Here is a 6,000-nt window from a genome sequence, read left to right on the forward strand (position 1 = left end):
ACACAAGGGAAGACACAACATTTGCAGGGAAAGATGAGTCAGATTTCAATATGGTAACCTGGAGATGTGTGTGGAGCATCCAGGTGGAGACACCGAGTAAGCAACTGCAAGATCAAGGTCTGGTCCCCATAAGGGAGGTTCGGGCTGGGCAGCAGCCAGCTGCTGGGTTTTTGTGTTTGGTTGACCATCCTACCTGTCTTGTTATCTTGTTTCTGAAAGAGCTACCCTTTCAGAAAACCATGTAGTTGTGAGAAAATAACCCCCTTAACCTCTCAGAGTAGACACTTCACCCAAACATATCCAAGCAGAGCCCACCAGCCACTAGCCACAGAGACAGGGTCAGCTATGGTCATGTGACCCAAACTGGGCCAACCCATAAAAATCACACCCAAGCTTTTGCTGGACCCATTAGAGAGCAGGCAGTCTATTTCCATGGGGTTGACAGGCCAATAGATGAAAGCCTAGAGTTTCCAGGGGCCACTTTTTCATCAAGTATCTCTGATAGACTATCAAGTTGCAGGGTGTTACCGGGCAGCTGATTGGCTAAGGAAGAGCAGAAGAGAGTGACCCGGAAGGATATAAGTTTGTGTCTTCTGCACCAACAGCAGTACCTGCATACAGCAGACATTCAACAGCTGCTTAGCGAATCAGTGAATGAAGGCTTTAAAATGTGTATTTAGGCCAGGCACAGTGGCTCATACCTGTAATCCCAGCACTTTGGGATGCCAAGGCGGGCAGATCATCTGAAGTCAGAAGTTTGAGACCAGCCTGACCAACATGGTGAAACTCCCTCTCTACTAAAAATACAAAAATTATCCGGGGATGGTGGTAGGCACCTGTAATCCCAGCTACTTGGGAGGCTGAGGCAGGAGAATGACTTGAACCGGGAGGTGGAGGTTGCAGTGAGCCAAGATTGCACCACTGCACTCCAGCACTCCAGCCTGGGCAACAAGAACGATACTTGGTACCAAAAAAAAAAGGGGGAGTATTTACAAATATGATATAGTACTACAACTACATATCTCATCACTTAAAAAGTCATACTCTTGAGATTTAGAAAACATCACATTGAATCTATGTATACAGAAATTTCAAAACTGGCAGATTCCAGGTGTTCTTGGGGCAGGAGGTGTTGGGAGGATTACACTGGGCATAACTGTACGGTTTTGCACAGCCATTTCCCTTCAATGTCTGAAGACATCCATGAATAATAATAAACACATCTCAGTACTAAACACTGTACCCAACTGAATGACCAACTTCCTTTCCTTTAATGGTTGATGCCATAGAAATAACTGCAGTATAACAGCAGGACTCGCTTCCAAAGTCTTAGAAGCTTATTTTCTAGGGGCTGATGCAGTGAGACAGCGGGTTTGATTAAATTGCAAAAACAAGGCCGGGCGCGGTGGCTCACGCCTGTAATTCCAGCACTTTGGGAGGCCGAGGCGGGCGGATCACGAGGTCAGGAGATGGAGACTATCCTGGCTAACACGATGAAACCCCATCTCTACCAAAAATACAAAAAATTAGCCGGGCGTGGTGGCGAGTGCCTGTAGTCCCAGCTGCTCGGGAGGCTGAGGCAGGAGAATGGCGTGAACCCGGGAGGCGGAGCTTGTGGTGAGCAGAGATCCGGCCACTGGACTCCAGCCTGGGCGACAGAGCGAGACTCGTCTCAAAAAAAAAAAAAAAAAAAAAAAGTTGCAAAACAACAAAGGCGGCATAAATTAAATTGCCATTTTAATCAAGTAGGAATCTAGCATGTAAAAAGATACGTCAAACGTTTTGCTTAACATTGCGCACCACAATGAATCCAGAACTTTTGCATGTCTGCTACTGAGCAGAACTGACAGTCTAGCCACCATTCTCCATTTCACTCCTTTCTTTGGTGAATAAAGGATAAGAGAAATCAGGAGAGCTTACAGATCTGGCCATCGGTAATTAACTCACTCGACCTCTCTCCTTTTTTTTTCCCCCCGTGTCTTCACCTATACCAGGAACCAACATATGTCCTGAGCTTTAATTAAACGAATTACCCAGAGAGTATTAGCAATTCTCTTCTCACATGCTGAAAATATAAGGGCGTTGTTGGTAGCTGGAATTTGTCTTGGGCTGTTGGGGAATTGAGGCAGGAGAATGCTGGAGAGAAAGGAAAAGAGGGGCTAGAATTGAGAAGGCCTGGTTTCTGCCATAACAGAACGGCTTGCACATTCCTCCTTCCTAAGCTGTAATAACAAACAAGCCAGGCAGGAAGGCACCCACTCCCCTCTCCCTCGGATTTGTCTTTTCCTTTGCCTGGTACGTCCCAGGACCCCTTGGGCCTCTGGCTGTGCTTTTTTGTGGCAGTGCCACATCTCTCCAGAGTCCCCTGAGCCTGACCAAGGGACAATTTGTGCAAAGGAAACCTAAGGGTAGTAGGTCTAAGGGAAGCATCTCTTATACCAGAGGACGGAGAAAGGTTGCAACACGCACGCACATGCACACATGCAATGTGCAATTTTCTAACCCCTTAAGAAATTCTGGCCAGAGTTATTCAGCTAGACTTCCATCACCTTTGCCTTCATGGCAGAGCTACCATGGGGGGGATTTCCGCAGCACAGGCTTAGGGAGAGGAGGGTGCCCATGGCAGCCGGCAAGTTTTCTAAACAGGTGCCACTCTCTTTATTCTCCCATCTCCTTTCTGAACCTGTAAGTCTTCCGCCTCTCAGATACCCTCTTTGTTCACACTGTCCTCCAGCTGTTCCCTATACCCCTTCCTCTTCTTAGGAAGGAAATAGTGTTTTATAGTGATCTTCCTAAGATAGCAGGCAGAAAGGAGGTAGGAATGTGTGTATAAAGAGGTACTGGAATAGCAGCCAATCACATAACAGGTGCCCAGTTGACATCTGTTGAATGACTGACACAGAAAAGTCTCTGGATAACTCACATAGACCCAAAACAGCTTTAAATGCAATATAGAAAAAAAAAAAGATTGTTCTTTCCCCACTCTCCTATCCCATTCTACTCACCCTGTGGCTTCTCTAGACACTGTCCCCCCAAGAATTGTGGATCTAAAAATACTGCTTTAACTTGGCTAAGCCTCCAAATGATTAAATAAACCACATGGCTAGTTGAGTAGAGGGCTCACTATTACAGGAGAGAACCTCAGATCACTGCCAAGTTGAGATCTGGAAAGCTCTCTGAGGCCTGATGTCCCATAAGCCACATCTTCTAAGATTGCAAAAATCCCCAAATTACCTAATCTTTTTTGGCCAGTTTTAGACTGGAGGCAGCTATTAGTACTAAATGAATAATAATTTTTTTTTTTTTTTTTTTTTTTGAGACGGAGTCTCGCTCTGTCGCCGGGCTGGAGTGCAGTGGCCGGACCTCAGCTCACTGCAAGCTCCGCCTCCCGGGTTCCCGCCATTCTCCTGCCTCAGCCTCCCGAGTAGCTGGGACCACAGGCGCCCGCCACCTCGCCCGGCTAGTTTTTTGTATTTTTAGTAGAGACGGGGTTTCACCGTATTAGCCAGGATGGTCTCCCTCTCCTGACCTCGTGATCTGCCTGTCTCGGCCTCCCAAAGTGCTGGGATTACAGGCTTGAGCCACCGCGCCCGGCCAAATGAATAATAATTCTGTCATCCTTGAACACCTTTCTTGTATTAGCTACTTACAAAAATGATCTCATTGACTTGTACAGTAACTCTAGTTTTATCACCATACTCCATCGTTGGGTACACCGATGTTCAGGGAGTTTAGAGACCTGTCCTAATAACACATAGAAAACTGGCAGAGTCAGGATTTGAATGCAGATCTGCCTAGTTCCCAACAGTACACTAGGGTACCTCACCTGAATAGGAGAGTGGCTTCATTCTCATTTGCTTTCAGCGAAGGGTGCAAATGATTCAACTACTGCATTTTAGAATCTGAGCCTGATCATTTTTCCTGCAGGCCAGCTTTTCTCTTAGGAAAGTCCCATTTTGCCTGTTACAGAGACAGCTGTCCCCACAGAAAACCCTGGTGACCCATTAAAATGTTCTCATGAAAACTGCCTCTGGCCAGACCAATAGGAACAAAGTTGAGGATGCAAACTGCAGCCCCTGGTGATTTAAGGAGCTGTTGGCTTCACAGCCTAGTGGGGCTGGTGCAGGTACAAATGTTATTAGGCAAAGCCACAGAAATAACAAACCAAATTAAGCTTTAATCTCCAAACCATTGTAAGGATAATGAGTGCACTTTATAATAATTGCCGGAAATGAGAGCAGGGAAGAAAATACTAGAAAAGGCCGCAGCTCCAGTTTCTTCATTTGCAAACCAAGGACTATAATGCCAAAAGCCCCTGAGCCCATAGAGGGTTAGAATAAAATGCTTTACAATTCATGCTCTGGGTTCAGATTTAAAAACAAATCTGCTTTACCAGTGGGTCGGCCAGCCTCGGGCTTATTCCAGGCAGTGACCAGGATGACCACAAGAACCATGCCTCCCACCCCTAGGAAGGTTCTCATACACATTTTTTGCCTCAGGCTGGAAATCCAGCTGGCTTATATAACAAGCTTCCCTGTAGCATTCATCTCTGAGCTGGAGGGACCCTGGACAAGTCTCACTTCCATGGCCGCCATAGCAGGCACTCCCAGCCTTCTGAATTCAGTAAATCACTTGACGGTGTCTCCCAGGCCCCTCCTTTCTTGGGTATGTTTGCCTCATGTCAGTACCCCTAAGTGGACAGCATTCAGCCATCCCTGGGACTGTCATGCTCAGGAAGGAGAACCCTGACAGGGGTAACTGGGTGCCACTCCTGTCCACACCCTCATTTTGGCTTTTGCGTTTCCAGCTCAGAGGAAGAAAGATTTACCTGTAGAAGCATGAAGAAGCAGGCAAAGTGCCTAGGGAAAACCAGGACAAACTTAACGGTTACAGCCACTGTGAACATCCGTGTACAAGTATCTGCTTGAATACCTGTTTTCCATTATTTGGAGTATAACCTAGGGGTGGAATTGCTGAGTCATAGGATATGATTCTATTTACATAAAATATCCAGAATAAATGCATAAAGACAGAAAGCAGATTGGTGGTTCCCAGGAAAGGGCATACTGGGGAGCGACTGCTTAATGGGTACGAGGTTTTCTTTTTAGATGATGAAAATGCTTTGGAACTTGATTGAAGGGGTAGCTGCTCAGTATTGTGTAGGCACTGTCACTGAATGGTACAGATTTTTAAGGCCTCGGTCACCTGAGACCTGCCTTTCAAGGGAGATGCACTGTGAAGTCAAAGCAACCGACAGTTTAAGGAGCCCAGGCACCTTGATGCTGAATGCAAGTACAGTGCAGTCATCTTTAGGGGGACAAGGAGGCAGTCGGTAGTTTCAGAATTATGGAAGTCAAAAATCTTTTTTCTTTTTTTTTTTTTTGAGATGGAGTCTCACTCTATTGCCCAGCCTGGAGTGCAGTGGCTCACTGCAAAATCCGCCTCCTAGGTTCATGCCATTCTCCTGCCTCAGCCTCTCTAGTAGCTGGGACTACAGGCACCTGCCACAACGCCTGGCTAATTTTTTTGTATTTTTAGTACAGACAGGGTTTCACCGTGTTAGCCAGGATGGTCTCGATCTCCTGACCTCGTGATCCACCCGCCTCAGCCTCCCAAAGTGCTGAAATTACAGGCGTGAGCCACTGTGCCCGGCCAAAAATCTTTATACTGTCAACATTACCATCGCCCTTTCTTAAAATACAGTAAGTCTTTCAAATCTTTTTCATAAATAATATTCCCAGCCCTAAGTATAAAATTCTATATAGTACTTCTGATGTATCTCAGAGTTCAGCTAGGCCTAAAGAAGGGGAAAGGCAAGTTTATATGCACAGGTTTGGCCTTTTCAATATTCTCCCTTTAAGATAAGGAAGGGGAGGACATTTTGAACATATTTCTATTTGTTTTCAAGGTTTAGTCTCATTCTTTGCACCTATAAACCTCAATTATATGATCTTAATACATGTTAATGTACAGTGTTTGTTGTGGAGGAAATTAAACGAG

The sequence above is a fragment of the Macaca nemestrina genome, chromosome 8, assembly GCF_043159975.1.
Source record: "Macaca nemestrina isolate mMacNem1 chromosome 8, mMacNem.hap1, whole genome shotgun sequence".
NCBI classification, from domain to species: Eukaryota; Metazoa; Chordata; class Mammalia; order Primates; family Cercopithecidae; genus Macaca; species Macaca nemestrina.